At 42.5% G+C, this 27493-nt stretch overlaps 1 long non-coding RNA gene across 1 annotated transcript; it reads left to right on the top strand.

Annotated features, from left to right (window-relative positions):
- The first annotated feature begins 1393 nt into the window (after positions 1–1393).
- On the top strand, positions 1394–24498 carry LOC121649753. The gene is made up of 4 exons (XR_006012166.1): positions 1394–1404; positions 5376–5386; positions 13500–13505; positions 24429–24498. It is a non-coding gene; the product is annotated as an uncharacterized LOC121649753 (long non-coding RNA).
- The last annotated feature ends 2995 nt before the right edge of the window (positions 24499–27493 follow it).

The raw sequence follows: 27493 nt of genomic DNA on the forward strand, positions 1-27493 counted from the left end.
ACATTCTCAACATAAATTAAGTATATCTTCACAACTACAAGGGCTGTATGTACACTACCGTTCATAGGTTTTGGGAAACTTTTCCATTGATTTAATGGAAATGTTTCCCAAAACTTATGAACAATAGTGTATTATCTTGGTCTCCACAGAAAATTGAGACATGTGAGGTTACTACAGAAGAATGAAGATGTGGTGCTGTGCCAGAATAAATACAGGAGAAAATGTAAATCTCCTCCTAAAAGAAAAGAACATTATTTTCAGTGGAAAACAGGATAGCAGCACAATAATCTAGGAATGAATAATGTGATCCTAGGAGAAAAGTAGCTCGGTCAGAACACAGAGAGCTGCTTTCTAAAAGGTTTCTAAGTAGAGTTAACACACCCTGTGAGCCACAGCGTGCCCCCAAACATAGAATAAACTATTCCAAACCCATCAAGTTAACTTTATTAAATGTTAGGTCATTAGCAGGGAAACATTTTTAATTAATGATTTTATAACTGAGCACAACCTTGATTTTATGTTTTTAACAGAAACTTGGTTAAAACAAAATAACAACGCAGCCGCTCTTATCGAATCAACCCCTCCCAACTTTAGTTTTATCAGTGAGGTCAGACTGAACAGGAGAGGAGGAGGAGCTGTTTTATTTAATGAATCATTTCAGTGTAAGCAGTTATCTCTTGGAAATTTGACTTCTTTTGAATACGTGGCTCTTCAGTTGAAAGCTTATTATAAATATATATAAATTTGTATAGACCACCAGGGCACTGCACAGAGTTTAGTGACCTGCTGCTACAATCTGTTTAGACTTTGACTGTGTAATTATTGTTGGTGATTTTAACATCCATGGAGACAACCCTCAGGACAAAGCGACTAAAGATCTGATTAACAGTCTGGAGAACTTTGGGCTGACTCAGCATATAACAGAGCCCACACACATTAAAGGACACACTCTAGACTTAGTGATTTCTAAAGGTTTGGATGTTTCCAAGGTTACTGTGTGTGATGTGGGCCTGTCTGATCATTACTGTGTTTTCTTTGAGTGTACAGTTTCTGTTCACAGAAATGTCTCAACAGAGGTGATCACAAAACACTTTATAACTGAAAACACGAGTGGAATGTTTAACCAGGTCTTCTCTTCAACACCTGCCCTGTCAGGCGGTTCAGCCAATGAGCTTGTCATTAGTTTTAATGCTAAAATGTTGAGTATTGCGGATGCTGTATTAAGGTGAAAGTTGTCTCTGGAAAGAAAAAGTCTCCATGGAGAAATTCCACACTGGTGAAAAATGGAAAAAGAGAGTGTTGGAAAACCGAGCGTAGATGAAGAAAAACACATCTACAGGTTCATTATGACATGTATAAAGAGAAACTTCACTCTTATAATCTACAACTGAAGAATGCAAGAAAGTCCTATTTCTCTGACATTTTTAGCAAAAACTATCATAATGCTCGGGTCTTATTCGTTATTGTTGACAGGATAACAAACCCTCCTGTGTCAATAGCACCTGAACTTTATTCCACCAAGGCTGCAATGAGTTTGTCAAGTTCTTCACAGAAAAAATCCAGAATATCAGACAAGTAGTTGGTTCAGAAGCTGCAGAGACATACTGTGTCCATAAAAACCAGTTTAAACACTACAACACAGTTTAATCCCATTAGCAGCAAAGATCTGAGCGACATCTTACGTCAGCCGAACTTCTCCTCTTGCTGTTTGGACATCCTGTCCACAGGTTTCTTCAAGAATGTCTCAAAGACTCTGGAGCCAGATCAGTTACAGATTGTTAACTTGTCTTTATTTTCGGGCGTCTTCCCAGAACTTCTAAAAAAAGCTGTAATCTAACCTTCTACAATCAATTTCCATGTGAAAATATAGATATTTAAGCAATTTCTGGTCACGAACTGGAACACAATGGAAAGTAACTAAAATCAGGGTCTTGTCTTGTCTTGTTCCTACCTAGTTGGTAGGAACTATTTTTTCTTCCCCTCTAGAGTCATAGGTGAAAGATGGCACAGCAGCCAATCCCTCACTCAGTTCAAAGCATCATGTGTAAAGCTGAACAACAGTGCTGTATGATGTGTGTGGGAAGACACAGAGGTTTCTATAACAACACCACAAACCTCCTCAAACATCTGAGAGCCAATCATTACACAGAATATAATGAAATTACAAGGATGAGAGGACAGGTACAGGTGATGATAGGGTGAGATGATGCAGGCAGGTACTGTCAGGTACTATCAGGGACTTTCAAGTACTATCAGGCACTATCAAGGACTGTCAGGTACTATCATAGACTGTTAGGTACTATCAGCGACAATCAGTTACTATCATGGACTGTGAGATAATATCAGGTGCTATCCAGGTACAATCAGGGACTACCAGGTACTATTAGGGACTATCAGGTACTACCCTGATCATTTCAGTTTAAGTCATAAAGTATTCTATAAAAATGTAAAAATCACCTCTTTTCCCCTCAGTGAAGCTTCTTCGACAGTGACTTTCCAAACACAATAAGTTTTCATAAGTATTGGCATCGGATCAGCATTGCTGATACTGGCTTGAATTTCACTTGGTATCAGATAAAAATGAAAATCAGTGGTATTGCACATCACTATTGACCATGTACTGTCCATGTTGAGGATGAAACCCAGACTCTTAACCTGAGGGGAGGGGAAGACTGAGGAGGTGTCAATGTTCAGGAAGAAACTGTCAGCTTTGAATAATATGTAGATCATCACCATGGTCGAACCCTTCATCAGTGAGAAGGAAACAGGGGATGTTGCAAATACAAATAATTATTTTAATAATAATATAGTCATGTTCAAAATAGCACAACACAAGTGGTGCAAATTATAAATGGAAAAAAATGTGATTTTTAATTGTTGAACGATTATTACCCCCTTTTCCTAAAAGTGGTTTGGTCCACTTGCCGTTTCCCAACAGGCAGGGCTGCCATTTTTAAAGTGTAGCTCCACCCCCTCCTTTTTACGTAACTCCACCCACTGCAGAATTTGAAAAATGCCTGAAACTGCGAGGGTTGGGGTGGGAGGTGTGGGGTGATCAGGGGTCAGGATGCACAGGGACAAATGATTGACAGACAGCAGCTCAGCTCACTGGCAAGATGCAAAGCGAGATTCACAAAGCAGCTACACCACAGAGCATTTTTGAGGTGGAAGACGTTTCCTCCCTGAATCTTCTCAGCTGCACATGAACCAGGTGGTCCTGAACGTATCAGTGTGAGCCGTTAGCGCTGTTAGCTGCCTGTCAACAGCTCTGGAAAGCTGTGGAGACTCGCGGCAGGTTGTGTCAGCTGCAGGAAGTGCTGCTGGAAGTTGCTGCTGCTACGATTTGAGTTGATGTCTGTCGCCAGGTGAGCATCAGCAGGTAAGGAATAAAGTGTTACTTTTACACCCTCAGAAGCACAAATCTGTCCCATTGCAAGAATATTTCATCAGAAAAAATAGGAGTCAGAAACTAGCAGACCTACACCATATAAATTCACATCCCTTCATATGTGTTGGTGGGCATGGTTTTCTATACCTGCAAGGCGAGGGCCTGCCTACCTGCATCTGGGGGGAGGGGCTGTGGGTTTTTAAAATTTTCTTGTGACATAGATAACCCCTCTGTCATGAAAAACACAACCTGGTTTTATCCTGTAGAGGGTGCTATGAGCCATTTTTTTACCCATAAAATCTCTTTTAAAAAATATATGTATACAAATTTTATTAACAGAATCCGTGGTTTTCATCACAATTAAGTATTTCTGTGTTGTTTACAGCTCAAAATACACATTTTTGGGTTAACCACGGCGAAGTGTAGAAGCCAGTCAGTCATTTATCACACCACAAACACAAGGTTGTAACATGGAAAGTGACATTTCTCCTGACTGTCTAAAATCAGCCTCTTTTTGTTTTTTAGTCAAGACGCCGGACATCTCATATCAGATATCTCATTTCTCTCTCGCATTGTTGTAATTGTTAAAAACACTTGTTGCTAAACATTGCTTTGCTTCTATGGGAAAAATAAATCTTGGAGAATTTTGCATATTAACTTTCTTTTAGTTTAAGAGTAGGTGTGTGTTAATGACGATATCCCCTGTGTGTTTGTGTGTGTGTGTGTGTGTGTGTGTGTGTGTGTGTGTGTGTGTGTGTGTGTGTGTGTGTGTGTCCAATTGTTAGCTAACCAGGTCAGTTAAAATGGCAGAAAAAAGAAAATTTACCCATATCCAGTCATTTTTAGTGCTCCAAAATGCCAAGTAGTAATGGTTTCATTAAGCAAAGTCCAGTCAGCTGAGCACCGAGAGCCAGCTTTAGTTTTTCCACAGATAGACGGACAGATGGATCAGATAAGCATACAGTAGATAAATTGATAGATGGTTAAAACATTTTATTTATAGACCTACAGTTACAAGTTATAATTTAAACATATAATGGCATAGTTGTAATATTTTCGTTTCTACGGTTCCTTAATGATCCCTCACTAGATCAGCTGGACATGTGTTGTAAAGACGACCTGGCCCTCATAGCAGCCCACTTTGGGATTCTGATGTCAAAGCAGATGGTTAAAAAGGATCTTAAGGCTTTGGTTGTGACACATGTGGTGCAGCTGCAGGTTCTGGTTAAGTCTGACGTTGGGGCTCCTGGAGCTACAGCTGTGTCACCTGTGATGGCAGAACCCTCCATAGAGTGGGAGCCTGGTAAAGTTGAGCCCAACACTCAGCCTGGTTCTGGGAATCTAGGAATCTCTGGCAGTGACTCCGTCAGCTCTCGAGTTGAGGCTCGGTTAAGAGTGTGTCTTGCCCGGCTGCAGTTAGAGGCCCAAGAGAAAGCCCAACAGAGACAAATGCAGCTTGAAATCAAAAAGCTGGAAATCGAGGCTGAGAAAGCCATGCGCTTACGCCAGCTAGAGCTGGACTCCCAAGCCAGGGCCAGCCTTTCACAGGCTCTTGTTAGACCTAATGGGTCTTTGGTCACGTCACCGCCAACCGGTCCTTCAGTCAAAACCCAAGTTTATTGCTTTGGTTCTGGAATTCAGGGACTCTGAAGTAGACTGGTATTTTGCAGCCTTTGAATGCATTGTGCATTCACTGCGGTGGCATCAGGACAGTTGATCTCTTCTCATTCAATGTAAGCTACAGGGAAAAGCTCAAGAGGTTGTGGCAGCACTTCCTCTTACTGACAGCTTGGATTATGATATTGTAAAAGCTGCAGTCTTAAAAGCGTATGAGCTTGTACTGGAAGCTTATAGACAGAAATTTAGAACTTATGAGAAAAGCCTGAATCAGACTTATGTGGAGTTTGCCAGGGAAAAGGGCAATCTGGTTGACAAATAGTGCTTGTCATGTGGCATCACAAACTTTGAGAGTCAAAGAAATGACAAGAGTTTAAAGTTGTCTTCCTGAGAGTGTGATAGTTTACTTAAATGAACAGAAGGTGAACATGTTATCATCTGCTGTTGTATTGGCAGACAAATATGTTTTGACACATAAAACAGTTTTTCCTTCAACTGTAACAAAAAATGTCTTCTAAAAAGGAGACGGTCCCTCTTGTAAAAACCCGGAAAAATGGGAATGTTTTTACTGCCACAAAACTGGACGTCTGATTTCTGTCTGGCTTTAAAGTGTAAAACTCAGACCTCTCCATCAAAACCAAAAGGGGTGGGTTTATTAAAGGCAAAATAGGTAGCATTGACGCCTAGCTCTTCAAATCAGAAGTGCAGTCGAAGGAACCCCCCCCAGGTTGCTGGTTTGTAAACTTTTCAGTCAATTTAAGCAGAATTCCGGTGTTTACTTGTTGAGGAGAAACTATGCCAGCTCTGCATCCGTCTTGAAATTAATTTGGTCTCTCAGACTTCTCCACCTTTCAAAAGATTCTCCAATACTGATCCTCGTTTTATTCCGTTTTTAGTCGTTTGCTGTTTTAGTAGGATGCCGAGGCTTTTAGAGGTTTTTCTGAAACTATTTCTGGTCCGCTTCTCTCACTAGCTTCCATACCTGCAGGCTGCTGCTCTTTTGCCGACATAAAATACCAAACTCTGCCTTGTTTGGCAACCGTGGGGAGTCGCATATGATTGGTTAAGGAACCAGGAAGTAGGAAAGAGCTACACAGTGCACCGAAGTTATTCCATCACGTAACTCTTACTTTGAAAGGAGAAACTTGATAAAGACACTGTTGATGTAGGACACAGATTGTTTATAGGGAAGCTTCCTTTTATCCCTCGCAACAAATGAGAACATTTTAAATTATTTTTACAGAAAAAATCCTAATTATTCACCCTTTAAACCCTTCCATCCATCCATCCATTTTCTGCCGCTTATCTGGAGTCAGGTCGCGAGCGTAGCTGCCTAAGCAGGGAAACCCAGACTTCCCTCTCCCCGGCCACATTCACCAGCTCATCTGGAGGGATCCCAAGGCATTCCCTGGCCAGCCCAGGCCTTTAAACCCAGAGTCAGGCACAGTGAGCTCAAGTGACTGCACCCTTGATCCCAGTTTTCAGCCCTTCATGAATTCTGGAACAGTTTCTCTGTCTGACCACCCAGCCGAGGAGAAACAGGTACATGTTATGCGCAACACAGGTGCGTCTCAGACTGTCATACTTGCTGATACGTTGCCATTTTCTGATGTATCTTATGCTGGGTACAGCATCATCCTCAGAGGGGTAGAGATGGGATATGTACCCTGGTCCATGCATTTGATGCAGCTGAAAAAAAATTTGGTTACTGGAATTTATCCAATGGCTGTGTGTTCAGCTCTGCCAGTTGATGGTGTTTCTTCTCTGTTAGGAAACAACATTGCTGGTGGCACACTAATTTCTGCCCTTGAGCATCTTGACGTCCCGGTAAATTCTGGTACCAAAAATATCACCCCGACATGTGTGCTTACTTGTCTCAGGCACATAAAAAGAAAATAAAAGAAGCCCTGTTGACCTTACAATTCGGTTTCACATGCACAGCTGAGTGCTGAGCAGAGGAACGATCTTGCACTGCATAAATGTTTTTAAAGTGGTGATTTCCAAGCAAGCAAACATTCAGCCTAGGGGCTTTTACATTGAGAAAGACAGTTTGATGTGACGCTGGTGCCCCCGTTGTAGTAGTCAGTCAGATATTTGTACCAGTACCTTTTCAATATCAAGTTTTACATTTGGCACATGACGGCGACTGGTCGGGACATCTAGGAATAACAAAAACGTGTTGAAATATTTCTACTGGCCTAGTCTAAAAGCCAATGTGGCTAACTATTGTCGCAGTTGCCACACCTGCCAGATTGTCGGGAAACCGAACCAATCCATTCTTCATGCCCCGCTTCACCCAATCCCTGTTGTAGGTAAACCATTTGAGCATCTTATTATAGATTGTGTTGGTCCTCTTATTCGTACCAAATCAGGAAACGTGTTTTTGTTGACCTTAATGTGTGTGTCAACTTGGTACCGAGAAGTCATTCTTTTACGCCGGATCACTGCAGGCATGGTGGTTTAGGTGACAATATATTTTTTTTTTTTTTTGACATTCGGTCTTCTACATGGGATTCAGATGGATCAAGGAACTAAATTCATGTCAAAAGTGTTTAAGCAAGTTCTTTGTGACTTCTTTGTTACTTTGAGCACGTACCATCCTGAAAGCCAGGAGGGCCTGAAGAGATGGCACCAGACGCTAAAAGTGATGCTACGTTAGTATTGTTTTGAGAAAGAAAAGAACTGGGTCGAAGGCATTCCATTTCTTTTATTTGCAGCTGGCGAAGCTCCTCAGGAATTGTTGGGATTAAAAAAAAAAAAAAGAGCCCAACACATCTCCAGAGAGAAACGTGCTGGACTTCGTGTCTTTTCATGAGAGTAGACATTACAGGTGTATACCTGGATCAGCACAAAATCTCTACTGGTGCATGCTCCGTTTCTTGCTGAACCAGATCTGACCAAACCTTTAAATCCAGAACAAGGTTTTAAAATAGGGAGGTAGTTGTAGACATCTTTGTAATCAGCAGAGTTTCCACTTTCATGTGTGTGGTTTGCTTGAAGTGGAGAAATTAGCGGACGCTCTAAAGTGGACAGTGCTTTTCTCATGTTTTTCTTACATTTGCATAAAATTGCGTGGGGTTTGAACTGTGTTTGGTTTGGATGCCTCTGGGGGCTAGATGGATGCTAGGTCGATAAGGGCCGGTGAAGCAAAAACCTCATTGGTTTACGGTTTACTTCTTTGGAGACAGGAACCAATGGCGGTGGAGCATCCCAATCCGGGACCCTGTCGGAAACAGAAACAACAGACAGAGGAGCGTCCCAACCCAGGACCTCCTCTGAAACAGAAATGACAGGAGATTGAGGAGTGTTCCATTCTGGGACCCCTCGTAAACCAGAACCACAGCAGACAGAGGGGCATCCCATCATTGGTACCCCCCTTGGAAACAGGAATCACAGAAGATGGAGGAGCATCCTTTTCAGGGACCCCTCTGACACAAGGACTCAAACTGGATGAAGAGCATCCCATCCCAGGACCCCCTCAGAAACATGGACTCGAGCTGGATGAGGAGCGTCCCATCTCGGACCCCCTCGGAAACATGGACTCCCCCCCTTGTGGGACACCCCTCATCCAGCTTGCGTGGTGATACAGGAGACATGGGCCATGTTGGTGGTATGAGGCAAGGTTTTTTTGGAGCCCTGCCTCCTTCTGGTAACTGCAGCTTGTCATGCAGACCCATAAGAGCTGGGTCTCCCAGGAGTTGTCTGGCAGTTTGAACCCCCAGAACGGCGACCTCGCAGAAGCATGATCCATCTCTGGGTCACGTCCCTGTAGTAAGCTCACAAAGTCTTGAGGTGATGCTAAGACAGCCTGCTGGGTCCATGGGTGGCCATTTCATTCAGGGTTTGAGGCGGTGGTGGGGTGAAGACCCAAGTGCAGGCTTATGAGGCAGGAGGCAGACTGGTGCAGGAATGAAGGTTTTATTGATGACGAAGATCCAGAAAACACAACAGGCACAGGACATGAAGACTACATGGGCAAAATGAGACATGAAGACTACAATGAACTGGCAAGGTGAAAAGGAAACCAAGGGGTATACTCAAACCAGAGTGTACTAATGACCAGGAAACAGAAAGCAACGTAGAATACACAAGGGAAAGAACTACAAAGAAAACACAGAAGTAAACATGACAGGACTACAAAAACCTAAATCAAAACCCAGAGATCATGACAGTCAATAGCTTAGTTTCTCCCTGTCGTGTTGTTTTGCTGCATGCTAGCACTGCTGCTTCCTCGTGTCTGCATGTAATGTAAGGTGTCCTTGATGTTTTTTAAAGGCACTTTTAAATAAAATGTGTTATTATAATTTTGTTTCGCTGCCTCCTGTACAGGGGACTTATGAAGAGGTTCATGTTCTATGAGTTTATTTTGAATTGTGACTTTCATTGCTTTGTCTGAAGAACCAATGCGGAAATCTTCAGGTCAATGAACCAACAAAATTCATACAGAATAATTCATTAGGTGGTATGTTTTCCAACTCATCTGGATTTTTAAATACAGTCCAATTCATTTTGACTCATTATAATTTAATCTCAGTCTAATTTGTCACATTTCATTACTGCATTAAACCTTCAGCTGGATTTATGGTGAGCATGCAGTATGCAGCAGCAGACATAGTGGAAGCAGAGTAAGGAAGGGTCGCCATCTGTCTGTTTTCTTAATTTTACACAGTATTTTTGGCCTTAAGAGAATTTTCAGAAACATAATAAAATGGACATAATTGCTGAAATAATTGTGTAATTGATGCCTGCAGACCTTCACAGATACAAGAAACTCCCTCATCTGTGCGTTCCTCAGTTTTCAATCCTGACAGCCTCTTTTCAACATCACTGTAGTGATGAAAATCAAGCAGGGAAATGTGGTGAGTGACAGAGTTGGAGGTGTGCCTGCAGGAGATGACGACAAGGTCTCAAGCCAGATTGTGACTCACACCTCCGCCCCCTCCTCCTCTGGGAACTGGCTTCTTGGAGACTCAGCTCAGCGCCTGTAAAGGCCCCAGATCCCTGGTGCTGATGGATGTCCAGGTGGTTGACCGTGAGGGAGGAAGGGCTCATTAGCAGATGGATGCTGGACCCCAAAGCTGACAGGGTTAGTATAAGATGCAGCACAGCTGAAGGGGGCAGCAGGGACTGTCATCAACACCATCAGCTCAAAATGGACCTCCATCCTCATACTAATTAGGCTGAACCCATACAGGGAAATACAAAGAGGTGATCCAGTTTAATGTGCATTTTAATATTTACTTCAATAAAATTTAAACACAGACATAAAGAGAACAGTAAAATATGGACTTACACTGGCAGTCTTTTGGCCGTTTGTCTAAAACACAAACTCATTTTTCTCTCAGAAGGCATTTATAGACACCATTTATTGGTTCTCATGCTTCATTGTAAAATGCTTTTGTTTAATGTGAAGCACCGTAATGGGTGATTTTAAGAGATAGAAAGAATTCATGGCTGCCATCGTACACCCTTACAACACAACAGTTCAAGTCTTGTGACTTTCTTTAATAGCTTCATATATGAGGATACAATAAACATTCCCAGTACTTCCTCCTCTGCTGCCTTTAGTCGTAACAGGTCAATGAAATGACACCAGCAGCATAAACATCCCACAAAGCTCCTCAATCTCTCCATGGGGACCATTTTCCAATCATCCACTCTCAGCTCTTCTCTGTAGCTCTGGACTGACAGGCTGAGAGGCCATAAGGTTTCTGGGATAACTACACAGTTCATGTCAGGACCCTCAAATGTGGCTGCATGCTTTTTTTTTTCATTTTTTGTTCTGAAATTCAGCTTTTTAACAACGCTGAACGTAATCTGTCATGTAGACTGCATCCTGTGGCCAAAGATTTAGGGGTAGGGACGGTAGGGACATATCCCTACCAACATCCAACAAGTCCTGAGCGGTCAGTCAAGCAGGGCATGAGGAGGTATTTTTCAGTGAGTCAATGTCAAAAGTTAACAACAATCATATATTAATTTCCAACTTCTATTGTGTCATTAAACATGCAGAACAGAACCTTTGCCATTTTCTCAGTGATGCGTCCCCTATCGGCGTCTAATCCAGCGTCATCGTCATCCTGCTTGTACTGTGAGATCTCTCCAGCCAGTAAAGTCTTATCTTGGCTCTTGTCTTATCTCTTGCTCTGTCTCTCTCTTTCTATTCCTCTCTGCCTCTGATAATGTCTTCTTGCATTTCTTGGCTGAATCAGCCATGGTGTGTGTTCAAAATGGCAGGTGTGTTTACATCTGCTTGCTAGCGTGTGTCTCGGTGTGTAAAGTGAAACTTGGCTGCAACGTCCCTCAATGTCCCGGATAAAAAGGTTGTATAGCTGGGTTTCTCATCTGCGGGACGCTGCTGCAGCGGTGGCTCCAGAAATGCTCATAATGGACATCACTGTGCCATCATACGAATCCGAAATGCAGAGTTTTAAGGTCAGAAAGTTACATAGTGTGTCCTTAATAATGGTGATAATAACAGTTACTACACAAAGAACAGCTTTCCTCAGTATGACTCAATGTGTCGTTTTGTCAGAATCAAAGCTGCAGTTCAGAGAGAGGAAGAAAAGGATGAGGAGGGAGAGTTTTAGTATGCAGAGTTATGACCTGGCCTACGTAAGTAATAAGTCATGATATGTAATTCTGAAGTATTTATCTGATCTTCACATAATCTTGTACAAACTCAAAAAGAGATTTTTGTGATCCAGATCCCTGAAAAAAGACAATAATAATATCAACATTTTATTAAATTAGAATGAGAATAACGATGTAAAAATGAACATTTCCTTTAATATTACACATTGAATCAAAATGATTACATGTAAAATATTTATGGGGCAAAATGATTACAGATAAAAGGATGGTGATGCACTGTGTAACAATAGTTTATCAGTGTGTTTTTAAGGAACATTATTGAGGAAGTAGAAATACTTTATTAATCCCTTTGGGGAGTCTTCAGGGAAATTTGGGTACCAGCAGCAATACAACACCAACAGTAAAGCAGGACAAGCACAAGACACAATATATACAGGTACAAAGCAAAATAGAGGCAACCAGGTGCAAGAAAAGCACAAATAGAATGCAATAAATAACAATAAGATAAGTTAAATAAAACAATATAAACAAGCATATGAGCTGCTTTCTCGTCTGGACAGTTTTGATGTGAAACAGAAATAACAACAGATGTCTTCAACTCATAAAATTACAGAATTCATGAAGTAAAATAATCCTGGATTCAGTTTTGTAAAAGAAAAAAAAACAAAAACAACCTTATTGTCAATCTCTGGATAGAATATTTTACATTATAAACTTATGTTTGTTCAGATTTGGGACCTTTCTTGTCTTCCAGGGACCTCTGTGGGACACTATTATGTCCCTACCAATGTCAGAACCACACCTAACTCCTTGGCATACGATATTTAACATGTGACTACAGGCAACACTGTTTAGGCTCCAGTGTCCAATTATAAATATCCCTCTAAACAATAAACAATAACATCTTTTCATTGCTTGGAGACAATGGAGACGAGTAACAGGTGTTACTCGTCTCCATTACATATATTTACTTGCATAAAGTGTTGACCCTCTCAGTGACGAGCTAATTTCCTCTATATGAAGTATAATCTATCTCTGGCATATTTTACAAGCAGCTCAAACAGTTCCAGTAAAATATACACAGTTATTTCCAGTTAAGCCTTGCATCATCTTCAAAGAGTGAGAAGAGGCTTTAAGGGAAGTAGTCAGCATCTTAATTTTAGATGTCTATTGTTGAGATAATGCTGCGTGTTTTTACAACATAAGCTTCCCTCAGAAATACCCCTTGAGGCTGGTTGCTATGGGAATAAGATTAGCTTATTTTCTGTTTGTGTCATCACAAAGGAAAACAAACAGTAAAGGGACATGATCAGATATGGTTGCTCAGTCCTGAGTATGTTTCATAATCACCCGGTTGTTCAACAATAGCTTCAAGAATCCAGACTTCCCTCAATTAAAAAAAAAAAAGACTCAAAGCAGCCAAACAACTAAGTGCAGATACTGAACCAAAGTGCATTTAGTTTTCCTTCTAATTACACTAATGGAAGTTCCTTTGTAGGTCCCGGCACTTCCAAATTGTGAAGCGAGGAGGGTCGGCACTCTGTAAAGGTCCCATTGTGCTGGGTAAGCCGCTGGCTTTGACAGAGCGGGAGACGGGACCAGCTGTAATTAGTTTGGCTTCCTTGCTGCTTCACATCTTGCCAGGACAGGACTATGCCCAGTAAAAGATGTCTCCACAGGGCTCGATAGTCCAAACGAGGGGAGATCATTTACTAAAGATCCTGTGTAGGAAGAAGGGATCCCTAACCCCCCCATCTGACATGCTGTGACTAAATTGGACGAGGGGGCCTAGGTCAGAATAGGTGATTAGATGAGAAAAGGGACCTAATTATGAAGGTAGTAATGGAGGATGCTGAGCATTCATGCAGCTGCTGACACCTGCTTGTGTATTTTGTTTTAGAAAAAGGTCAAGAATCTATTAAAAAGAAACCTGGCTGTACTAACTAGCCCAGCTTTTGGTAATTGAAAAGAATGCTGAGCATAATGAACACATATGAATGGAGTTAGTTACATCAGGACAATTGTCACAAAAGCTTCCAATCAAAGACTGTGCAGAGAATCAACAGAATCAACTTTAAAAGATTCAATGTGATTTTCCGAACCTCGTGTCAAACATTTGATCATTCCATGGAGGAAATCCAAACCTTCTGGAGCTTGAATGTACCGACATAAACTATAAACACATTTGTAATTACTGTTACACTGTACGGTGCTGACTGTTGTCCATACAGACACGGCTAAAAGGAAAGGTTTGGCTGGACAGGCTGTTAGTTTCTAGTCTTTGTCTTGACATTGCTTAACAAGGTTGTTTTCCATTTTCATTTTTTTCCTTCCCTCTGCTGGTGTTGTCTTTGGGAGGTGGGTTGTTCACACCTCAGTGAACAGTCTCAATGGTTTTCAACCTGAAGTCGGGCATTTTTCCCAGCCCTTTGCCCTGTGTGAGTGGATATCCGCTCCCCTCATTTACTTTCACCATGAAAGAAAAGGTTCTTAATAATCCCCCCTTTGCTCTAATCAGGCAAGCTCAGAGGGATTTCACAGAACCAAGCCGCTCTTGCCTTTGTGCTGGCCTTGACTGTCTTGATATCGTTGGCGTTTTCTAGCAAGGTCTGCCACCCGGGGGCTATTTAATTTGCTCTCTATTGACTGTGTGTTAATTGGGTTGGGATAGAGATGCATCCAGATTTCAACCCCAAGTTCAATCATCTTAAACCTTCATTGTGTTTTTCATACACTTAACAAAAGATGCAAAGCCTGCTGTGACGGAGGGGGGGGGGGGGGGGGGGGGGACCGCTCTCTGGATTCTTGCAGCCTTAAACAAAACAGCTTTTGTTTTCCATTTGTCACAACAATGTTAAGCAACTACTGATGTTACCATATTTCTTCCAGGTATTAACAGCCAGACTAACTGAACTAACTAAAACTTTTGGATTTTGCTAGCTGCCTCCATCTGTAATGTGACGCTCATCTTGCACACGAAGTCCATCCTTTCACCTGGTTCACTGACAAAACTATCATCTTTGTTTTGACTCTTTTCAGACACATGTTGCATAACTTTTATCTCCTCTAGTCCCCTGTACATGAGGCTGCATGACATTTGTGCAATACAGAAGATGTTAGCAGACACCAGGAAGCAGCAATGCTAACATGTAGCATGGCAACATGATGTGGAGAAACTCCGCTGAAAGACTCAACCAAGCATTGGCATCAAAACCAAACACAGTTCAAACCCCAATCAGTTAGGAATGTAATGTTGGTTCCAAAGATGTCTGCCTCATCACTGTGGGACAGAAACTCTGGAGCGAGCAGCCAGAACCAGAAACCAGGTCTTACTGCTGCTGTTTGTGGTGAAAAGTTTGATTCCGGCTCTAGAAACTCTGCTAACATGTTCTCCTATGACTTTGCCTTTGTTTGACATGAATCATGAAGGTCCTGCTGGTTTCCAGGGCGATGAAGGACATTTTATATTGAAGGATTCACTCTTCCTATCAGACTATCTTGGGCTTCGCTTCCTTCTGGGTCCTCATGGTGTTTCTAAGGTGATTGTGGGGGCTATCCCTGGATCCACCTGACTCTGACCATTGATAGAGGTGTCCATCATTAATATCGGCCGATGGCTTCCTGAGACATTTACCTGTAGAAAAACCTCTATTAAAGCACCTGGGAAACTGTTCACGGTCGTGTCTTAGCAGTTTTATAATGATTGGGTTTTATTCCACAACTGTATCTACATAGTTCTGATCAGATCAAGAAAAATGTGATGTGAGAAGACTTTCTCCACACCATAACAGGTGTTTGTCAGAGAGCAGCTGCATCACTGCAAAACTATTATGGAATTATTAAACACAGCATGCTGTGTGAAACATTGTGTCTTCTTTGCACATGCAGGTCAACTCAAGGCTGTAGACTGTAGACAGAAGAGTCTGATGGTGGTCGTATTTGTACTATTATGTAAATAAACAATCAAAGTGGATCTGAGCTAATATTTAAACTGAGCATCAAGACCTGCGTTGTAAATCTTGCCTTAAATTTTAGTTCATCTATGAACCGTGGACCCGAGAGACCGAGCAGAGTTTACAGGTGAAGCAGCTCAGGTCAGTACAGAGAGGGACAGGCTGTTTAAACAAATAAATTAAGTTTAAGAATAACTCTAAAGACTAAGACAGCCAGTGGAGTGAGGATGAAACCTTTCTGTCTCTGGATTACTGTCTCAAAAGTATAAGCTTCACTTTTACTGACTGCCTGAAAAAGCCCAGATTTGTAAATGTAGGCTTTACTTGCAGTGCCAAGGGGTCCAGGTCAGTGGTGGGAAACACAGGAATGACTGGGTCCAAACACAATCATTTCCATTTTTTTTTTAATTTATTTATTATTTTTATGTTGTTGTTGTTTTTTTTGTTTTGTTATTGAAAGAGCCACCCAACCTTAAAAGCTGAAGGATGTCCTCTTGGATGTCTTTGCATCAACTGAACATGAACCTTTCATGAATTTGAGAAGGAGAGTCCGGGATTTGTGAAAATGGAACCAGAGGAAGTAAATTAAGTGAGAAAAGCAGGGATCCTAAAATTGAGCCCTGTGGGACCCCAACAGAGGATGTTTCAGAACCAGAAGTTTACATAAATAATTGAATCTGCCCAACAGCATCAGAACCATTTCAGAACAGTGGCACAAAGATCTGGTAGATGCTGTAAACCACATATTAAAATGTCCTGGTCTGCTGTATTTAAGCCGGTGGTTTGGTCAAGCAGGACAAGAATCGCATATAACCAGAATCAGATGCCTGGAGGATGGTAGAAATGCTGACTCTAAAGGGCATTATAATTGTTTTGGTTAACTATCAGCAACCATTGATATGGCATTAAGGAGTAAAAATAGATAATAGCATATGTTATATTGATTAAATAAATTACTCATGGTCTTAAGTCTTTAGGGCTTCAAGGTATTTCTGTAGAAACTGAACAATTATTGTTGCATACGTAGTTTTGTGTAATAACTCACTGAAAACTAATATGCTATTACCTGTTTCCTTATCATTTCCTGGTGATCTTACATTAAACCAAACATTCAGAGGCAAAAAGAATAGATGGTAACTTGTGCAGCAGTTTCCCTGTAATGACTATGAAGAACTGAGCAATTACCTGTTTCCATGTCACACATGTAACACCGACATGTCAGGTGCCACCAGATTAATGAAAATCAGTGTGTTGCGTGTGTATTGGTCTTTTTAATGGTGAAGCCTGTGACTGCCTTTGTCTCAGTGTTAGTGGAGGTAAGCCGGGCTGGACTTCAGGGGTATGACTGGAACAAATTAAGTATCCCGGTAAGAGCATCAGGGTGTTTAAGTGTGTAATCATTTGTTGCCTCCCCTCCCTGTGGACCCACTGGCAAGATGGAAAGAAGTCAACTCTGGAAGAATCATGAAATCCAAGCGATTTGGAAGTGCACCCCAAGGAATCTCATTAAAGGAACTCCACACGTCGATGGTGCAGCCTTACACCGCTGTTATTCTTACTGAGCTGGAGCCTTCCATGGCGGATTTAACTGGATAATGGCATTGGTTTCACATCAGCACAGGAGCAGAAAAACCACAGCCGATAAGCTGTGAGGATGGCCTCTCTCTCCCTCTCTTTCCTTTGCTTCTTGACTCAGTCATTATTGCTTACGTCCACTTACCCAGGCAACAAAAATAAAATTGATTTCCTATTATGTGAAGCATTGCCCCTGCTGGGGAGGTCCTGTCAGGGTGACCAGGAAGCAAGCAGACATGTTTCCCATCTCCTTGGCTGGTGTGCTGCTGCATTAGCTGTTCTTCGGAGCCCCAAACAAAGCAAGCAAGCAGTTCTTACATTTTTCTTTTTAAAATCAAGAACAGATGCTTTACCAAAGTCAGAAAAAGAGAGGTCAACACGCATTAAAATGCTGCTGTTTTCAGTAAAGAGCAGAGCTGTGTGGTGTGACCAGTTTCTGAAAGTATTCCCACTATCTGCAGATAATATTATCATATCTCCAGCTTAATACTGTCAGCTGTGCCGGCCATAAGGCGGAGGTGGAAAGTTTTTATTAGATATTTTACATTTACAAACCTATGTCCAAAAAAGTAGAACATAAACAACATATTAGATGTTGAAACAGACATTACACCATGTGATGAAAGTATGAGCTGATAGTGAATCTGATGGAAAATGCTGTAACAGGAGCAACAAAAGACTGCCAACAAAAGCAACAGCTGGAGGAGCATTTGACAACTAACCAGGTTACCTGGCAACAGGTTAGTAACATGACTGGGTATAAAAGGAGCATTTCAGAGAAGCAGAGTCTCTCAGATGGAAAGATGGACAGAAATTTTATCAGTGACTGCAGTGCAATAGCAAAATAAATAATACAATAATAAAATCAAAACAGACAAAAAAAAAGATAAAATCAGATAAGGGTTATAAAAACTATCAATCCTCTCCTGTGCATTCAGTCTCTAAGCTTGACAGGTGGCTAGCTATCAGTGGTGAGCAGTGATGCCACAGATTACTTGAAAAAGTAATCTGACCACTGATTACTGATTACTTCTTTAAAAAGTAATCTAGTTACTTTACTGATTACCAAGGTTTAGAAGTAACTAAGTTAGATTACTAGTTACTTTATTAGTTAAAACCCCCCAAACAAAAAAATGACGGACGGAAGTGGAGAGGCGGACCTCCCATCATGCACCAGGGTAATAAGTTTCTATATCATATTTTTTTCTAAAGTCATGTGCAGTGAATGATTTGTGTTTGTCAATTTAAAAAAGGTCAAGTTTCAGCGAAGAAAGGTAACTGCATGCTTACGAGTACATAAAATTTCTGTACCACCGTTAATGAGAAGGTGTGTTGAGTTAGATAAATACACTTTCGTCCACGGCGCTTGATTTCAAATCATATGTGAAAGGAGTGGGGAGTGCCGAAGTAACGCAGGACGAATATGAAGAGTAACGGTAATTTGATTACACTGTAGGACATCCTAACGCGTTAGATTATATTTTGTTAAAATATGTAGTCAGATTACTGTAATGCGTTACTTTGTAACGCGTTACTGGCATCTCTGGTGGTGAGTGTATGTGCGTAGATAGGAAGCAGTCCATTATTAAGTCTGGGAAAAGAAGCTTCCTGTTAGTCTCTGAGCTGATGCTGCTGAAGCTTCTCCCTTCTGGCAAAAGGAAGAAAATGTGGTGAGAGGGTGGAGCAGGTCCTAGATGATGGAGGTGGCTCTACTGATGCATATATAAAACAGCTGATTTATGGGGGTATTTCTCCACCTTTAATCAAGAGCATGATTGATGGATTTGAGAGCAAGATGACTTGTTTCCACGCTCAAATGTCATTTTGCTCTCTCTCTCAAAACTCTGCATTCACACTCAGAAAGTCCCTTCTCGCTCTTAAATACATTGTTCAGACAGCTCATTCAGCAACCCAAGAGAAAGGAAAAATATCCAAGAGCAGAAGTTCTGAGAGCAGAGAATGAATCTGAGTGTGAGGGAAAGAGACCGAGCTGGACCGCAGGAGGTTTGAACCTGCAAAACTAAACTTGAGAACAGGAGCAGAGTTTTTTAAAGGAAGAACAATGTCTTTAAGAGCAAGACGGGACTTTCTGAGAGAGAGCAATATGATATTTGAGTGTGAGAACAAGACATCTTGCTCTCAAATCCATCAATTATGCCATTGATTAAAGATAGAGAATCTATAAGCCGGATAAAACTAGAAAATCACAAACGAGTTGTAAAAATGTGCACCATGAGAACAGGCAAGTTTCTGGTGACACGTTTTACGTACTGACCCAACACTTCATGAACAACCCCACCATCACAACCTAATCATCAATAACGACTGGGTGCTGTTTACTCCAGAAACATAATGGACACTAAACAGTTTACAAAGAAATGTAATAAAGACCACAATGGACTACAGGTGGTACTGGGCCAGGGATGAAGAACTCGTCCTTGAGACCTCAATCCAGCAGGATTTAGATGTTTCCTGCTCCAACACACCTGATCCAGATTAAATGTCTCTTCTGCCCATCATGTTGACCCATTAATCTGGTTCAGGTACTGTGACAGAAAACATACAAAACCTTCCAGAAAGCCACCCTCAAGGACCAACTTTGCCATATACACAGCCACAAACGCAGCCATCTTGATATCTGGAATCTCGGGGTTCTCTGCAAGTTCCAAGTTCTAAGTTCAGAAAAACAAGGTAACTTCATTTCTAGCAAAAATTCTTTTAGAAAGCCATCTCCATAGACAACTGGAGCACACTAAAAGTACCTTGTGAAATCTACCAGAGGTGCTTGGAGAGCACATGACATGACTCAATACAGTTGTCATGATCTATTGGGGAGGAGGAGAGCAAGGACCTAAATGCTGGACTACAAAGCAGTAGGTAGTTGGACATTGGAGTTGTCATGGCTGAACTTTTTCTGGACCCAAATAGCAGACACACAGAACCAGATGAACATGAAAAGATTTATTCACAAAATGGTAATAATAAGGAACAAAGAACTCAGGAGTTTAGGCTAAATCGGTGCAGATGACCGGAAGTAATCTGTAGAAGGGAAGCGACTCAGAGCGGGCAGAGCAAGAAAACAGAAATCAACTGGCAGAGAGGAAAGGATGTTGACAGACAATTTACAGAGAGATTAATGACAAATGAAGAAACAGGTGTGCACAGCAAGTAATAAATTCCACTAAATAAATAGGAAGTAAAATAAAACACAAAAATCTATAGAACCAAAATATCAGACCAGAACAATAATTCTCTTTCAAATAACACCACATAAGTTCCCAAGCTTAAAACTGTGTTTCTGACTCATTTTGATGCCACACTGACATTTAATATGTGCATTCCTGGATCAGTCGTTGCCTAGCAACATCTTGAGACTGAGAAACCACTTTTCATAACTGCTCTTTCCAGCAAAAATCAACCCATTAGAGCTGAGTTTCGCTTTACGACAACACAACCCATGCTAGCAACTGGATATCAACAGTATTATTAGCTCAGCTATTTCTCAGTGACAGATTGTAAAGAACTTCATTCTTTCAGCAGCTGTAGAGCAGAATATTGGGAGAATAATCACGGAGTATGAAAAATTTCAGAGTGGAAAGGACAAGGAAAAGGACTGACACCAGTGGATGGTCGGGACCTTCCAGTCCTCAGGCAGCAGAAACCCTTGTGACACCATAACCAGTACAGTAATGTGACTATCGGCTGCCTCCACCTGATAAAGATGAGAAAGATCATCCAGACTAAGCACGACTTCGTCTGTGTGAAGGTACCATCCAAAGAGGTGGATACTACTGTTAAGGTGAGGTCATTTCCCAAGAGATGTGTGCTTCATGTGTGCTGCCTGCCTGCGGTCTGGATCTAACCCCTGCAGCATCATTTTAAGGAAACTTACTCAGATTCCTCTGAAAAAACTCAAACAGTTTATTTCTTCATTTCCCAAACAGCTAACAATTGGAATGAAATGGAAGTGGCTTGTAACAACTGTTCATGAAACTAGTTTATTTATAGAGATGTAGCTTTCAATGCTTCTGAGAGCTAAAAAAAAAAAAAAAAGAATACATATCTAATAATATCATTTATTCAGGCTCCCTCTACCAAATAATTCTTGCAGCACTGACTCAGTCTTCCTTCAGCTGCAATTTGCTTCCATCCCATTTCCCAGTCGCGTCAGCCACCTAAGCAGGTGCCTATCACAGCAGGTTAACTCGCCTGCAGCCCTGAGCGGCTGGAACTCATTAGAATAAGCTGAGCATGTTTTGGTGCTGTCATAGCCCGTGTTCACCCAGAAAGACAATGTGAGACATTGCTCGAGGCAGAGAGAGGTTAATCAGCAGGGCGAAAACAATGAGCTCAGGTCCTGCAGGTAGGGATGGAGGTGGAGGAGGAGGAGGAGGAGGAGGTGGAAGAAGAACAGGGCGGATGATACATGATGTCCAAGGGAGTGCAAAGGACGGCGTGATGGGTCGACTGTGAAATGAGGGACTGCAGAAATGCACAAGGACATCCAGGATACTGCACATTTCTGTGTATGCAGCAGGTTTTTGAAATGCATACGGAGTCACATCATAGCGGTTGTGTTATGGACGTGGGAGTGATTGCAATTCAGTGTCTGTCACAAGTGAAAGGTCTGGTGTTATTATAAGACTGCACAGTTCTGCTCTGGACTCCGATCCTTCTGTTCACTTCCATTTCACGCTATGCATGAAAAGTTATCATTAAGCAAAGGAGTTCATCTGCTCAAAGCACCACCCTCACTGTTATTATGTGTAGTGCTCAACAGCATGAAAGGAATGAAAATGGAAAAACTCAGCCACCTTTACAGGCAGCAATCAGTACACCCTAAAGAAAAGGAGCATACATAAAGAAAGTGGAAACTTGAGGAAATTGAAGAAATGTTGTATGGCTGTGCATCCTTTATATTCCACTCAATTCTTAAGTGAGGTTCTATCCTTAAATAGTGGACAAAGATGTAAAATATATGAGAGAAAGGATAACGCTCGCAGTGGGACGCATGCATTATGGCCCATTTCAACCACTAATGGTGGGAGCCTAGTGTGAGTTGACGGCCGGTCAAGTTGTAAAACGCTGTGGTTGGCTTTTATGAGTCGCCTCTGGCCACAGCCCATGCCAGCTTACCGCACAGCTCTGACACAGCCACATTAGGAACAAAAATACAGTATATTGACTGGCAAGAAGAGTTACAAAAAAGAAAACACGACAACAGGGACTGATATGTACAAACCTTCAGCAGCAAAATGATTCAGCCACCATGCGAGGGGGGCGGGGGGGCTTCATTGTGGCTCTAGGGAGGATCATTTATTTTTAAGAGAAGATGTCAGCTGTGGAAACAAGAGATAGAAGAGTCAGTACATTGTACTGACACTACACCCTGGAGGATTTGTTGATAGCAACCTACCTGTCCCTGATCCTCTGTCTTCACCTGCCGCTGCTCCTGTTGGACACATTTATTAGCACATCTGATTGTTTTCCCTTGTGAACATGCACTCGTCTCATTGGCCAGTGCCTCACTTATCAGCCCGGGCCATATGCTGTGTAGGTGGCAACAAACAGCCTGGACCAAGTCTTTGGCAACTCTCATTCTTCTTAGTTTGAGTGCTGAAAAACACCAGCTTAGCTGTTGTATATGGTTGATGACCTTTGTCCACTTTGTCTGTGTCTCTTTGTGTGCATGTTTAGAGGTGCACATTTGTTCAACAAAAGCCATTGTTACAGGAGTCATTTTCTTTCTTGGCGCTGGCGGAAGTCGGCGGCCTCGCCAGTAGCTCCGTCTTCTTTCTCCTTATTTAAGTGTTTTTTGCACTTTTCTACTCTCTACTTTTCTTTCTACACGCGTCTGCTGTGTATTTATATTATATCCTAAGGATATGGAGTATTTGGAGAGGCAAAGTTGTAGCAGAATCCGTGTTTATTCAAAGGAGAAGCTACTCGAACTACGGACAATGGGGCGAGCTGCATTGTTCACCCTATACCTGCAGAGCTGCGCTGCCCGTATCGCGGCTGCCGAGCTGCAGCTAAGCTAAAGGCTAAGCTACAGGCAAAGCTGTGGAAATACAAGCCCGCAGTTCCTTCGATAGTTATGGGGAACGTGAACTCTGTGTCAAACAAGATCGACGAGCTGGACGCCCTCGTTAAGACCCAGAGGGCCTACAGAGAGTGCAGTTTAGTGTGTTTCTCTGAAACATGGCTGAGCAGCAGCATGCCCGATACCACTGTGGATCTACCTGGATTCTACCTGGTGAGAGAGGACCGGGACTGTAAGCTCAGTGGCAAGAGGAAAGGAGGGGGACTCGCACTGTATGTGAACAACAGATGGTGCCACCCTGGGCATGTTACGGTGAAGGAGACTGTCTGCAACCAGGACACGGAGCTTTTAGCGGTGAGTCTCCGACCATACTACATGCCACGAGAGTTCTCCCACACCATCGCCATTGTTGTTTACGTCCCTCCACGGGCACACGCTGACACCGCGTGTGACGTCATTCAATCCGTCGTTGCCAGGCTGCAAACACAACATCCAGACGCGTTCGTCCTAATATCTGGGGACTTTAACCATGTCACACTGGGCAATACATTGCAGGACTTTTATCAGACAATAGACCTCCTGTATGCAAACACTAAGGATGCATACACCGCCATACCCCTCCCCCCACTGGGAAAGTCCGACCACAACCTGGTCTATCTCCAGCCTCAGTACAAGCCAAAAGTACAGAGGCAGCCTACAACCACCCGCTCCTTCAGGAAGTGGACCCCTGAGGCAGAGGAGGCCCTGAGGGACTGTTTCAACTCCACAGATTGGAACGTACTCATTGAGCCACACAGTGAGGACTCACTGTTTCACAGACTATGTGAACTTCTGCGGGGATACTGTTCTCCCTATTAAGACTGTGGGCTGTTTCCCCAACAACAAGCCCTGGATTACCAGCGACATCAAGGAGGTCCTCAACAAAAAGAAGAGGGCGTTCAAAGATGGAAACAGGGAGGAGATGAAGCAGGTACAGAGGGAGCTCAAGATTCACCTGCGGGAGGCCAAGGAGTCCTACAGCAGGAAGGTGGAGCAGAAGCTGCAGCAGAACAACATGAGGGAGGTCTGGGAAGGGATGAAGACCATCACAGGCTGCAAGAAGAGCCGCAGCACAGCAGAAGGGAACACAGAGAGAGCAAACCAGTTCAACCAGTTATTCAGCAGCTCCCCTTCTCTCCCAACCCGCTCACCACCCATCATCATCAGCCAGCAGGAGGACACAGGCAGCGCCACAGCACCCATCGCCATCACGGGTCAGCAAGTCAGCAGAGAGATGAAGCGGCTTCGCCCTGGTAAGGCAGCAGGTCCGGACAAGGTGTGCCCAAGATTACTCAAGGCCCGTGCTGCTGAGCTGGGGGACCCCCTCCAGCGGGTCTTCAACATGAGCATCAGTCTGGGGAAAGTTCCAACCCTGTGGAAGACATCCTGTCTCATCCCAGTCCCCAAGAAGCCACACGAGACTCAACCAGGAGACTTCAGGCCGGTGGCTCTAACATCACATGTGATGAAGACCCTGGAAAGGCCGATGCTCCACCACCTCAGACCCCAGGTTCAACACGCCCAGGACCCCCTGCAGTTTGCCTACCAGGCAAAGGTGGGGGTGGATGATGCCATCCTGTACCTCCTTCACCGGGCACACACTCACTTGGACAATGGCAGCGGCGCTGTGAGGGTCATGTTCTTCGACTTCTCCAGCGCTTTCAACACCATCCAGCCCACTCTTCTGAGAGACAAGCTGCATAACATGGGAGCGGACTCACATCTGGTCTCCTGGATTGTGGACTACCTCTCAGAGAGACCACAGTACGTTAGGCTGGGTGGCTGCACATCTGGAGACGATGCCCGTCATTAGGGGAGACGCCCAACTGGGAAAATCTTAAAAATGTTAGTTGTGTTATTTGAAGTTACTTTATTCTTTTGTTTTAACCCTTAAAACTCCATTAGAGCTGGTGCCTTCAAGCATACTCACTTTTGGGATTAAAATGGTTGATTTTGTACAAGCAGAAAAAAAAAGTGAACCAAAAATATTTTAAAAAATGGCTAGAAGTTTTAATTACTATACATTTACAGTTGGATATAATGCACAGAGTAGGAGGCTGTATTCCAGCGAAGGAGTGGTGAGAGAGGCCAGGTCATGTGATAACTGCTAAATTTTCTAACCACAGACACAACCAGTACATTTCAACAATAACTAATACAACCTACCAGCACTGTGAGCAGCACGCTTCTGCAAATAAGCAGACCCAGTCCTGATGAGCTCAGCCTTATCTGCTGAGAGCACAGCTGCAGCTCGTTTTTTGTCATTTTGTCGAAGGCGTTCTACAACACAGTCCATGTCAAGACCTTAAACAGGATTAAACAAACATTCAGTTTGTGTAGAAGCTGATTCAGTTGTCAGAATAGAGTGAAGGAGCACTCCCCCGTCAGACTGTTGTGGTGCTTTCTTCACTACAAGGCAGGGTGTCGTGGGATGCCAGCTGAAGGATGGAGCTGCAAACCTTTGGCCAAACCCGGAGCACCCACAGACTGGGATGAATGATAGGAGATGCCTCAATCAATCAAACTTTTATACATTTTTATACTTTCTTGGTGTTGTTTGTTTTTGTAAAATCTTTTAGTTGGGTTGTTCTGGCTAAAGAAACAAAAAGTTTATTTAATCAACTCAGAAAAAATAAATAAGTCACACTTATGAATAAATCAATATGAATATTTTAATTTTTCATTAATTTTCTAGACCACCAGAAATCATCATTTTGGTGAATATAACACATTAAAGATTAAATTTTTCGAGTCTTGAAGAGCATCCATGGGAATGCTATAGACCATAACAACAGTGACACCTTTCCATCCACATTTTATGTACCTTTTAAGTCGTCTTCTCATAACAAACCCAACACGTAACCCTAGAATAGTCTGATGCATTCTTTTCATCTTCAGTTTTCAGCAAAGCCACTGCAGCACCTGGTTGGATCATGTATGTTCCAGATGTATGTTCTCAGTCTGCAGCTTGGCTGTTTTGGTCGAACTGGAAATTCGAAATCCACGATTCCCCAGAAGCCATTTCTCCCATCCTGTATTTACTCTCTTAGTGACTGCAGACTCATTAGCCTGCAGTCACAATGCAGATCAAAAAGATAACACTGTCCTATGAGTTCTGATGGCGAGCTCATTAACATCTGTATTTATTAGCTTGGCTTCTTCTGTTTTGTTTTCATAAGAAAACCTAAATGGAGCTCAGCTAACATGGCAGCATAGCAACAGATAAGTTCCTTAAAAGCCATTTGTGAAACAGAAACAACCCTGAAGGAGTTTGTGGACTTAAATGTGAATCCTGGGACACAATGTAAATGAAACAGTGGTAACAGGGTTAGGGACTTAAATCACAAGTCTGATCATCGACTCCGTGGATAATAATGTGATGTTTGCTGATATATCAAAAATTATAATCGAATAAGATTCAGTTAGATTCAGGATCTGTTGATCGATGTGAGACAATATCACAACTAACTTAATAATTTTGCCTTCTTCTGGAATTTTTTAACAATTTTCTGTCACCATTTTTGTTATTACTGTTCATTTTGCTGATGTTGTAGACTGGGGTGCCGAAAAGGGGGGTAAAGGAGAAGGATCCTAGGGGCCCATGGCTGACAGGGGCCCAGAAAGGCCCTCAGTGCAACTGTAATACTAACAAAATTATGTAATACTCAATGATAAACTTACAGTCATGCAAACATTTTAGTTACAATGCATTGGTATCACTAAGTTTCTTTGTTTTGGAAGCATTTCTGAACACCCCCCTCCCCCACAATATTTCGCTTAAATGGTTCAGTCCACCTGCTCCATCAGCTGCTCCATCAGCTGCTTCATCAGTGCTATAGACAGTGAGTGGAGGCTAAAAAGGCGGGATGCCTCAAAATCAGGAAGTTTAAAAGGAAAAGACAAAAGCTGAGACTAGAGAGAGAACAGAGGGGTGGACAGTATGTCACCCAGTTCTTTCAGAGGCGAGGTGGTCGGTTAGTTCGTCTGATGGAAAGTTGTGGAACATCAGCTTGTTGTCTCTTCTAAACTTTGTCCATATAAGCTAGCTCACTTTGCTCCATATTAGCTCATATTTCTGATTTTATTCATTTCACTGTTGTTTTAGTCAAATAATCAACGCAGGCAAACGATAATTAAGCTGCTCTGCCAAAAGAAATCACGCATGTTCCAAACTGACACGAGCAGCCGAAGCAGATGCTGCCAGACTCCTGGGCTCTTGCTGAAAAAGCTGAGTAAGGACAGTGATGGTGAATGGGACTGTAAGAGCTTGACTCAGCAATAGTG

The sequence above is a fragment of the Melanotaenia boesemani genome, chromosome 12 (assembly GCF_017639745.1).
Source record: "Melanotaenia boesemani isolate fMelBoe1 chromosome 12, fMelBoe1.pri, whole genome shotgun sequence".
NCBI classification, from domain to species: domain Eukaryota; kingdom Metazoa; phylum Chordata; class Actinopteri; order Atheriniformes; family Melanotaeniidae; genus Melanotaenia; species Melanotaenia boesemani.